Below are 13,225 nucleotides of genomic sequence, written 5' to 3'. Positions count from 1 at the left end.
TTTTTAAATACCATATAGTACAAAAAATTGTCTGGCCCATAGGTTTTACACTCGGGAATAAGAGTTGTTGTTATAAAGAAAATTCGGGCCAACAACATTAATAATAAAAATAATAATTATTAGACTAAATAACAAGGCTAGCTTTTACGCATGAAACATTCACTATAAATTTCTGAAATCACTCAAGGGACTTGCATTAAAACTTTATCTTTATTGCTGAGCCATATAACGCTATAGTTACCGCTCAGATATAGTTTCCCTGGGTCTCACGCGCACGGCCAATTGTTTTTTTTCCTTTTTTTAATCATTAATACTATTTAAAGGTTTTTGAAGTTATACTTCTTTAGGCGAGTTATGAAGAAATTATGAGAATGAAATTTTATGTTGCGCGCGCCACATACAATATAATTGACAGTTGACAGGATGGAAAAAAAAGGATGCATACAAATAAAAATTATATATGTGCCTTTAAATCCAATACTTTAGTGATTGATATTAATTACTGGTCGGTATAGTTAAAAACATTTATTTATTTTGAATGTTAGTGGTATAAAATGTGTTTATAAATTTTTGAAGTGTATTTTCAAGTTTATATATCACTACATAGTATAAAACAAAGTCGATTCCCGCTGTCTGTCTGTCCCTTTGCATGCTTAGATATTTAAAACTACGCAACGGATTTTGATGCGTTTTTTTTTAATAGATAGAGTGATTCAAGAGGAAGGTTTGTATTTATAATACATGCATAATATAGTAGAGAAACACTGATAATTTTAGAGGTTTATAATGTGATGTCGTAAATAAACACATTTTTTTTACGCTTTCATTGCAAACGCTGGCTGAACCCTCCGAGATAGATCAAAATAATGTACTGCAGTATTGTACACCTTAAAAAGGTCTACAAAAAAGTCCGCGATGGTATATGTCTATATCTTAGGTATAACCCAAAATAACATCTTTTTTATCCTTTACTTTTTACGAGAAATTAATGGCTTATTTACGAAGCTATTGTAAGCAAACATTTTAAGCGAAAATTGAATTTGAGAGTTTGGCCTACATCATTAATAATCAAACTAAATTGAGAGCCGAAAATTATTATAATATCAATATTATATAAAGAAATTCTGTAGTATATTTAGTATCAGCATTGCACCCGTGCGAAGCCGAGGCGGGTCGCTAGTATAAAATAATTTAATAAGGGTATGTTCACGTATGTAGGCTATAATTTATTTGCATTTTAAATGAATACATATTTTTTTAGTAAATCATTGAAATTAATAAATTATAATAATTCAGCTTATTTATTTATATTACTAATTAAAATATATATGTAGATTATTTTACAAAAATATTTAATTTCATACATGTGCTTATATTAATATTGAATACCGAATATAAAAAAAAATAATTTAAACTTTACCAACCGTACTTATAACACTACTGCAGTATGCAGTACTTTTATTATTTTTAATATTAATTATTTTCACGCAAAATTAAAGTTAGTTTTTCTTTATTACGCCAAGTAAGTAACGTGCGTACATAAGAATAGGAAACATTTTTTTAGTTTTAACTCGCTATTATGTTATTCTGCCACAAATATTCTAAATAGATATTCACTTAGCGTAATATTATGGGTGTAAAAGGTCACGCAAAATTAATTATGAGAATTTACACGATCTTTTACACCCAATACATTACACTAAGTGGATAACTGTTGGAAATATTTATGGTAGAACAACAGATGCAATGGAGGTATCAAGTTTAAATTTTAGACATAACCCTTTCATAAAAATTAATGACGAAAAAAAACATAGCGCGCGATTCCGAGCCTGAAGTAGTCAGCCGGTAGGGTAAGACGAGGTGGTGACGTCATCAGAACCTAACTAAAAGTAGTGTAAACAAATGTGTTGCACGAGGAGCGTTACTGAAAGTGTCACGACCAAGAACTCAGAGTTATGACTGCATTGCTACTTGGCGCCATGATTGTTCCACTTGCACTTGTATAGCGACACCGGGCTATTGGGTGTGGCGAGGCCTTGTGGCTGCTATAAGGTTACGCTTATGATTACTATGAGATACACGTGGCATGTTTTCCAAACTGAGACAGTATTTAATAGAACCAGGCATATTTTCAATGATATAAACAAATACTTGTAATATAAAATTTTAAACACATAAATCATTAACGCTGTATGCGTTGTGACTTAAAAATATTTGTAGAATCGTTGAAGATAATAGAGAACAAAATTATCACTACTTAAACAGAATTATTCATTTTTAATATAGGTAAGTAAGTTATATCATATTAAAATATTTATAAAATAGGGTTAATTGATTCAAAATAATATATTTTTTTAAATTTTTTTAAGCTATTTTGACATTTAACTATTTAGCGTGTTTTATATATATATATACACACACAGGATAATTATAAACTCCGTGAAAAATTTCATAAAATCGGTACAGCGAAATGGAAAAGAATAACGTAACATATTATTATATCGCGAGAAAGAACAAATCTCAAAATTTGTTTGAATGTAGTGCCAAAAAGCTATTTTAAAAAACAACCGACAGGGGCGCTAGTTCATGTAGTTGCTGAAAATGGCTGTGAACCAGGCAGAGAAAGCCATTTGTGTGCTTGAATACGCCCGTAGCTAATCGGTAGTGAGTGTCCAAAGAGCTTTCCGTAGCAAGTTTAACAAAACACCACCAATTTACAATAGCATAATGAAAGAAGAAAGAAATTCGAGGAAGACGGCTGTTTGTGCGACGCAAAACGGTCTGGTCGGCCAGGTGTGTCACAACAGACAGTGGATTGTGTACGGGACGTGATGGTGCGGAGTCCCAAGAAGTCAACTTATCGGGCTAGTGCAGAATTGAACATCCCTCAGCCAACAGTGTGGAAAATTCTTCGTAAGCGATTAAGAGTGAAGCTGTACAAATTGCAGCTTCTGCAAGCCATCAGCCACGATGACAAATTGCTCCGACTGCAGTTCTGCTTTGCCATGGAGAACTGTCTTGAAGACGATGACTTTGCAAGCAAATTAATCTTCAGTGACGAAGCCACTTTTCATCTCCCAGGAAGAGTAAACCGACACAACATACGCATATGGGGGACAGAGAATCCACATGCAACTCTCGAACACGTCCGAGATTCGCCAAAAGTTAACGTGTTCTGTGCCATGTCAAACAAGACAGTTTATGGCCCCTTCTTCTTCGCTGAGAGAACTGTCACTGGTATCACCTACCTCGACATGCTGAAATTGTGGCTTATGCCACAACTTTAAGCTGATAGCAGGGACTTCATCTTCCAACAAGATGGTGCTCCACCTCATTACCACAATGTGGTACGAGATTATCTGAATGAGACGTTGCCACATCGCTGGATGAGCCGTGGGGCGGCCGCTGACCAAGTGCTACTCCCGTGGCCACCACGATCACCGGACTTGACACCTTGCGATTTTTTCTTGTGGGGATACATCAAGGATAGTGTTTATGTTCCACCTCTACCACAGAACCTTGACGAATTGAGACACCACATCGTAGCAGCTGCTCTTACCATCACTCCTGATATTCTGGGTCGGGTATGGGCAGAATTGGACTATCGATTAGATGTGTGTCGTGTGACGCAAGGTGGACACATAGAACATTTATAACTAGTGAAAAAGAAAACTTTGAGAGTTTTTCTTTCACGTGGTATATAATTTGTTACATAATTATTAGCCATTTCACTGTACCGATTTTTTTGAAATGTTTCACGGGTTTTATAATTACCCTATATATATATATATATATATATATATATATATATATATATATATATATATATATATATATATATATATATTTCTAGAAATTGCCGATTTCGTAATTTTAAGTATCAGTTCTAGTGTCTACTGAACTGAATCATTTTCATTTAATTTTGGCTGGTATAAAAAATCGGAAGACGACTACATGCTGTACTCATTTTGTGAAAAGTTCGTAAAATGCTGTGGCTTCGCCCAAATAAGAACAGGGCTGAACATGGCTGAACATGAGCGAGAACAGTAGCGCAGGGATTATTTCTACTGCCGCAGGGTCGTTGCTTTAAGCCTTACTATCGCGTGGCCGAGGAAAGAAATCCTGGCAGTAAAACAAAGAGGTGCCACTTAAATCACCGCCCATTGCCGTAAATATACTAGAGTAAGATGGAAACTGTTTGGTATGTTCGTATATGTTCCCAGCTTAACGGTGCACTGAATTTCGGTTAAAATGACGGAGCCCAGGTTCCGCGCTGTCAGTTTTACAGGCCTTTGGTCTGAGGAATGCACTTGTCATAATTTCTCGCTACAGGCAGTCTAAACAAGTTATGATTGTATGTCATTGTGTTTGGAATCATTAAGATTTCAGTTCCGTAACACATCTATTTCTCACTATCGACACGCCCCGCCTTCGCACTGACACGATTTACTAATGTGGCGTCATTTTTAGATTTGATAAGTACATTACTTATCAGTATCAATTTCTCGTAAGTGTTCGGTGTTATCATAAATTATATAAACACAAACACGTACTGCAAATAACAAAAGAGTTTATCTGCTAACAATGTTTACAGCTTTTTTTTTCTTATGAGACAACAAAAACATATTTCGTTTAGAAGTCACACACGAAAAGGCTACGTATGTATAGCTGTCCATGCGAATAAAACTCAACGCTCAAATCTATTACAGTTATCCTTAAAGGATAGACATAATTCATCGTGGACTTTCCTGTAGGCTTTTTTAAGGCTTCCAATCCTGTAGTAGCTACATTCATTTGATGTATCAGTCACGTATAAGTCAGCGTAAGCCACGTAAGAGCTCTAAAAGTGTAATTGTACGATTACAAAACAGCAATATTTCCCTACTATATTTTAAATAATTATGAATGTTTTATACACGAAAACCTTCCGGGAGGAATTCTATAAATGATAGTGTGAACCGCATCAAAATCCATTATGTAGTTTAGATGTTTTAGAGATTATCTGTACTTTTCAAACACATTAAAAACGTGACTTACACAGTTAATCATTCAAAAATATTGAAAGGGGCCTCAACATCCGTTTGCAATAATAGGTTGTTGTATGTTTACTAGCTGTACGCCTTTCAAGGGTGGTTAATTCAAAAGAGCAAAGAAATATTTTTGTGAGTAACTTTTGTGATGAGCAAAGATTAATTATTTTAAGGGTGCAGTATCCTACTTCATTTTGAGTATATTATTTCGTGTTTCTGCACATGATCTTGAATAAATTCATAATATAACAATATTTAAATGTTTATAGAAGGATTTTTTAACCCAAAATTGATACATGATTAGATGCTTTTAGTACATATTATGACTGACATACAAATTTGCCTTTAAAGTCACATAAAAACATAAAACAACAACTTTTTAGTGGAAAACGCCTTTTATAAACAATTAAATAAGGTTTTATATTAGAAATTAGCTAAAAATAATGTGCAAAACACGAAATATTAGAATCAAAATAATCTAGTATACTCGAAAACCACCTACCGCACTCGGGAATAATACATTTCACGCGTCCTGTTTTGAAAGCCGCATATTTTAGATTCGGGGTTTCAAAAAAATTACATAGATCGTACATAAACTCTTTTTAAATGCCATTAGGGAACATTTCGCTGGATTCCATAATATTAGAAATAAAAATACAATTTAAAAGTTAATAGGCTAACATCAATTTCAATTTCTTAAAAATAAAATATGAACACGATTTTAATAGTCCATCTTAAAAAGGGAGTTTTGAACCAGCGCTGGTTTGAATTATCTCGTGAGAAGAAGCCAAATCAAAGATAACCATCAAACGAGTCTTGCAGTGTTCATACACGTCGCAGAGCTTGTGAGTAGCGTGCATTTGAAAACGACACTTGTCATAGCAACTGTTCGTTGTTCCGCTGCTCCGCTGTTCCGCTACTCGGGGCGACTGAAATGCTGCCCCTTGGAAGGGCATCCCTTCAGGATTTTTCTGGCAATTTTTGTTTGTACATCGACTGGAAGGGCAGCCCATCCAATTCTGAAAACATGTTTCTTTAAGTGTTTAAAAATCCTGAAAACTTTCCCCTCGGAAGGGCAGCCCATCAGGATTTTTCTGACAGTAGTGTTTTTGAAAGGTTGTCTGAATTTTTGCCCCTTGGATGGGAAGTCCTTCAGGATTTTTCTCACAGTGGTTAGTTTGTAAAGCGACTGGAAGGGCAGCCCTTCCAGTACTTAAAATGTGTCTATTTTCGTAATTTTATAATCCTGAATTGTTGCCCCTTGGAAGGGCAGCCCTTCAGGATTTTTCTGACAGTGGTTAGTTTGTAAAGTGACCTAACCTAACCTAAACTAACCACTGCCAGAAAAATCCTAAAGGGCTGCCCTTCCAAGGGGCAACAACACAGCTCCCCCCGCTACTCCGCTGTACCACGCCACGATGGCTCGAGACAGCCCCGCCCTGCTGGGAGCTCGGTGGGAAGTGTTTGTCCATTACGGCGCTGACAACTTGGAACGATGTTCCCAAACCGACAACAAAAGCTTCAAGTAAAATCTTATCGGACGTGTAGTAAACGTGATTAAATTTCCAATAAACCTTCCAATAAAAAAAAACTCTTCAGTATAGTGTTGTTAAAAAGGGGGGAAATTCGATAAAAAAAATTACATTAACCTGAACACGTCACATATAATCGTTCTCGAATTATGTGATCGATATAGTACTCTAGCTATTACTAAGCCTCGAGTGAGCAACCAGATGGTTCTCGGAGCCCATTATACTTTGAGGTCCTACCTTTCAACCCTCTGCGCGTAACAATGCAACACGAGCATGTACCCATGTGACTCGTGGAGTCATAGGCCAACTTCTTTAGTCGACACTTGATCATACACGCTAAATACAACCGATGTCACTCATTGCTAAAAACCCACAGTAACGACAGATGCGGGCTTAGTTTTGCTATGCTATTATATGTTTTTTTTCTTTACAACTGCGTCTCTGGTATCTTGAGACGAAGAAGTGAAATTTCTGGTGAAACTGCAGCAAAATCTGAGAATAAACTCGCGAAATCTGGAACTGACACTTTATGCCAATGGATTTTACTGATGACATTAATGACATGTCGCCTGATTAACTTTGTCTTTCAATACCTGGACGTTGATTCCCATAGCATTCGACTAATTCGCCGGTCAGAAGCTAAGCTTGGAAGTTTTATTTAGTGAGTAACGTAAAAACGATAGCACAAAACTGACCGAGTGCTATATTGGGAGCATGATAATAATTACTCTAGGCAAATTAATTGATTTTGTCACAGCTATTGTAACAATTAACTATTTCCGGCTTAGCCTCCCCCTCCCTACCGTAGGCCAGGATTAGATAGTTACTATCAACTGCCGCACAAAAAAAAAGTATCTCGGAAATGCTAGATAAAGTTGTAAGAAACCGGAAATTACACACTGTTTTTTTCTTTAATAATATTGATAGTTTTGTTGCCTCTTGTTTATCATTGCCATATACGTAAACTTGGGCAACAAATTGAAACGATAGCTTTATATAAATTTCAATTATATTGTTCTGATGGTGAAACATCATTAGTGGATAGTGTGGTTAGTTATCCTGAGCCCAAAACGGCCACGTGCCATTCGCGACGCCAGGCGCCAGGGAGATACAGCAGCACTTCACGTCGCTCAGCGGCAGCTACGTCACACACACACACACACACATACATACATACACACACACACATACATACATACACACACACACACATACATACACACACACACACGACACCGCAGTGCCGAGAGCGGGGAAGCCTACGATTCACTCGTCCTTCTGGACATACCCGAATACTCACGTTGGCAAGCCTTCTTTCAACAGACGAGAGCCAAACGCCCTATCGTGCATCTTCGGTTTTTTTGTTCATTGTAAATAAATAATTATACAACTCATGATAACTAATGGTCAATTAGATTAGGTTAGCTACATTATAAATACTTTAAAATATTGTGGACACTTGATTTGGTTAGGATAGCTACATTAAAGATACTGTGAAATCATGTAAACGGTTTCCTAGCCCTGTATAGCTACATATTACAAATATATTTGCTAAGCAACCATAAAATGATTTTACAGTATTTTTAATGTAGCTATACTTACCTAATATAACCAACCATCCACAATGTTTTAAAGTGTTTATAATGTAACTAACCTATCATAATCGACCGCAAAATTTATTGCCACACCAGTTTATACAGTGAGATAGAACGGGAAAAAAAAGCGAGCATGAACTTCGGGTTTGGCTCTCTCGTCTGTGAAAAAAGGCTTGCCAACGTGAGTATTCGGGCATGTCCAGAAGGACGAGTGAATCGTAGGCTTCCCGCCGAGAGTGCGCAAGCGAGGCCACGTGACTCCGGCCGACGAGGTGCGCATGCGCAGTGTTTCGCGCGCGCTGATTGGACGCGGCGCGGCGACGGCGACGGCCACAGAACAACAATGAAGGAGATACACGTCGCGTAACCGACAAATACCTGTAACTTAACACGAATTTTTATGTCCCATGTACAACAAAATATTTACGTTGTAGGCCTACTTTAGTCCAATCATCGACTTGAAGCTATCCAATGAACCCACGAAGTATTCGTGGTTTTATAGTAACTGGCTCATGTCCTTGAAAGGAGTGCCATGTACCGCCTGGTTAGATGTATACCTAGAACAGACTAGAGTGCTCGGTTTTTTTTTTTTGCTGTCGCCAAATCGATTCGCGGAATTTTTCAATGCCAAGTCGCCACTCTTTAGAACTGTTGCTAAACCGATCCAGCAAAAAAATAAAATAAATAAAGTGGAGGGTTGTTATTTAAAGTGTTGAAGTCCACCTAGCGCGACAAAACGAACTGGCCGAATCGCTGGGTTCTTGCCAGTGAGGGCTGCCAGCCACTGGCGATCTCTGCTCGTGGGCGTGGCTATTGGCCAGTGATCCCCACTCCCCCCTCACCCATAAGGCCACTCACTTGGCGAGGTTCCCAACACAAGCCGTATTGCGAGTTCGCGAGCGCTGGGTCCCCATGTCACTTCGAGTCGTTCGACGCCCGGAAACTGCTTACGCGCACGAAATGCTACACCCGGACATACGCCATTGCTAAGCACATGTATGTCTGTAGAAGGAAACTAAAAAATACCCTAAAGACAAAAACACAAATTAAGCAAAAAAATTGCTGTTGTCAACTGTTGTTTTTTCTTTGTTTGTTGACCATATTCCTGCTATGGAATATTATGTGGTGTTTACATCCTGTTGACAACAGCAATTTTTTGGATAATTTGTGTTTTTGTCTTTTGGGTATTTTTTAGTTTTCTTCTACATACATACATGTGCTTAGCAATGATTTATGTCCAAAAGCTTACATCAAGTCATGCACTTCCACTGCACAAATCTTTCAAAGCTACACCCGGAGTCACACTTCGCTGGAGAGAAAACAAAAAAAAAAAAATTGTAACCGCCACAAAATATCCTGTCAGAAAAGACGGGAACAAGTATTTTTGGCAACACATAGATCAACTGGTCAATAATAAGTAGGGACTGGAAACTTTTATGGGTTCAATGACAGACTGGTAAGACTCCCGGGTCCTTAAAATTGCTCGGGGAAAAGCCACATATTCATTGGATGCCGACTTGTGAGACTGGTTTAACCATGATTAGGTACGGGAAAATATCGCGAATTCCTTTCGCGCTGGGCTAGAATTCAAACAGTCACTTATTCTTGTCTAGGGCCTACTCTTTCAGAAACATTTATAATCATCTCACAAATAATATTTTTACGAAATATTCAATACATTAAAATAAATATAAAAAATTGACAAGGTTTCACAAAAATATAACAAGAGTTACTGAAGAGTATTTAGTGTTTTTTAGTTGTCTAAACCTACCTAAAAGTTCAACAATATTCAAACTTTTTTTTCGCAAAAAAAAGTTAGTTTATTTTGTATCTCTTCGTTTTGTGGATGTGGCTCAGCGTTTTCTTCGAAAGAGGGAAATAACATTTGGTCCACGCTTCGCTCGCCACACCGACAATTCCCTCGCTGCAGTGGGATTTACAAAGCGAATATGTTGGTAAACACTTTTACGAGCGAATCTCCTACGTTGCGCACAGACTAAACGATGCAGAAATATATCCTACGTGGGCTGAATATTTTGGTCTGCAGCAGTTAGGTAAAGGTTATTTCACGGTTTTATTTTATTTGGTTTTGTGTTCAGTAGCATTACACCCCATTTTCGTGGGGCGAATACGATAGCAAAACGCCACGCCGTAAACCCCTGGAAAAGAACAACAACAAAAAAAAATATTTTCTTTTACATAACAGCACTGCATTTCAAACTGTTAAAATCTATGTACGCGCAAATACCTACATCGGCATGTAAGTTACATGTTTTTCCCTGGGTGTTTATGTAGGCCTATATACTTGGCTGTTTGCTGGCTTGAGTATTCAAGAATTGTGTGACATTGAAAGCAAATTGAAATACCATTCCTACTCATAACTTGTTACTTGAGAAAAATACGTTTTATTACAAAATATTCCAAAGCTAGACTCCTAGATCCTGAGCTGTTTTGAGGCATTAAATGCAATGCAAAATATTTGTCACAACTTGCGGGTAAATATGGGGAAAAAACCCGAGGTGGCGGGTAACAATTTATTTTAAGGAGCTTTCGAACTCTGTTAGAGTTTAAACGTTCGGAAATGTACGTAACTCTGAGAAGTAGTTATCACTCGCGATCTAATTTTGGTTCGAGTAAGCTCACTACTTTGGTCGACGACTTCAGATCTAACCACGTGTGATCATAGGGTTAGTTGAGTAAACCAGACGACGAGCATTAAAGAGTGAGAGAAAACCTAAATAGATATAAAATAACATGCGCGTATTCGAATGCTACACAGTGTCAAAATTTCGAAACCAATCGGTGAAGAACTTTCGGAGATTTAAGATTTTGAACGAACGAAAATTAAAAACTCGTTTTCAATGGTTTAATACACGCACGTTCTAGAAAATTTACACTGTAGGAAATAACAGTTAATTAATGGAATTTTCAACGAAATATTTAACTGAAAAAAAACAAAGAGTTCTTCGTAATTACAAATGACCGAATGTTCGTAGAAACTACACCGTGCTTTGACTTCCTAGATGTAGGTTTCGTTCTAAAAAAAATTAAAAGCACATTTGGACAAAATAAAGGTGTTCTTATGTAGACGCAGTAACAATTTTTTGTCTAATAAATCGATGAACGCCGGCTGCACGCAAGAAAAAGTGTCCCGTTACGCACATTTTTCCGTTACGCTGTGTCCCGTTACGCTCATTGTACGCTTGCGCCGCATCTATCTCTCTTCCACTCGACTGTTTATAAAGTGAAGTGAAAAGTTAATGTGGTTTTCATTGCTTATTACAACAAAAATTTCGGCAATAAAGTTTAATTATTCTTGCATTTTAAAAATCTGATTACTATTATAATTTAAAGTATTTATTCTTTTATTATTAAAATAAAAATGATTCAATTTTATTCATAAAAGTGTGCAATCATTTCATCAATGTTTTGTTATGACGTTGTCACATTAAACTATCGTCCGTAAACCGACTTTACAGACAACCAATTTTTTTTCTATTGTTTTGTAAATACACCAAAGAGTATTCTTTTGGATTCACGTGCAAAGTAAGTGAGCTCAGTGCCTGTAAATCCACGAAGATCCCCGGGTAATTTGCAACCAGCGTACTTCATAAATTGAAGGTGAAAATTTCTTGACAGTGTAGTTGTGCTGAACCAGTCCTCCGGCGCACGTCATTCTCGATGAATGAGCGCAGGTAATGCCTGGTCTTGGATTGGTCAACGCACATTCTGGTTTGGGGGGGGGGGGATTGATAACTACCATATTATGAAAAAGAATTTTTGTTTTCGGTATAAAATAACCCGACAGGCGTTTGAAAATGGCCTAACTCTCCGAGAGTAAAAAACTAAGAGAGCAACTGCACATAGTGTACCCCGCCTTCGCACCACTTATCATCTCCGTCATGTGGATTACTTGGAATATTAGTCAGAGTCTGCAGTTCACATTTTTATTGTTTAGTTTTTTAACACGACGACCGTTGATATCAACATTTGTCACTCATTGCACATGAATGTTCGGTCATAAAATGTCGCCCACGAGAAATGATCAGTTGTTTCTTCGCCAGGCAAATTTAGAGCAGGTTAAAGGCGCGAAAACGCTTGAAAAACCACGCAGTAAAATATTTTGTGTTTTACAATAATTTTTTTTTCTTCCAAAACCAAGTTATCAAAATATTTTTAATTATTGCTCCGAGAAAAAAAAATTGTGCATTCTATAACACATTTATGAGGGTTCTACCAGACATTTGTTGTAACTCCATGTTTTAACAAAATTTGGGAGACTAAAGTTATTGCTTGTTCAATTAGATCTTTAGTTTTACATATTACACAGAACTGCCTTTTACAGTTTATGTTTTTTGTATTTGTAGATTCATCACAAGAAAATAGTTTGGCAACTAGTTTCTAAATAATTTATTTGTAAAATCACAAAATCGTTTGTTTAAAAATTGACAAGATACAAGATGGCAGGGATAAATCAAACTTAAAACTGTCGGGAGATCGGTCCGTGAAACGTGTTCGCAACGGGCTGATGTCTGAGCGCTGGCCTGGCCTTCAGGTGTTATGTGACGCGTTGATTGACACGTCACGTCCAGCAGCTGTCAGAGTCGACAGCTTCTCGCGGGACCGCCGTATCGATCTCTCGAGCGAAGGTGCTCGTTCTTCGCTGACCCTGCACGCGCACTCCCAAAAAACACAAGGGCGTACGAGCCAAAACTTCGTACCCTCAACTAAATACACTTTTAACACAGGGGACGAAATTAGGCTAGGATAAAAGTGCCATATACAGGCTGCGTCAGAATTCCACCGACATGCTTCGGTCGCAGGGGAAGCGAGAAAAAAAAAAAAACAAGTCTTAGTGTGTAAAGTTCTCTGCAATGCTGTTATACGCATTTGAAGTTGGAAATGAACTACGTGTTTATTGCAAATGATTGAAAAAGTATTTATGATGTACCACTCATCGTTTAAGTTTTTTTTGGTGGAAAAAATTTTTACAACCACTGCAAAACTTGTCACTGTCGTAAAATGATTAAATTGATACACTGTAAAAAAATGTTTGTAATTTTACAAG

The sequence above is a fragment of the Bacillus rossius genome (assembly GCF_032445375.1).
Source record: "Bacillus rossius redtenbacheri isolate Brsri chromosome 4 unlocalized genomic scaffold, Brsri_v3 Brsri_v3_scf4_2, whole genome shotgun sequence".
Taxonomy (NCBI): Eukaryota; Metazoa; Arthropoda; class Insecta; order Phasmatodea; family Bacillidae; genus Bacillus; species Bacillus rossius.
This window is presented reverse-complemented; position numbering follows the sequence as displayed.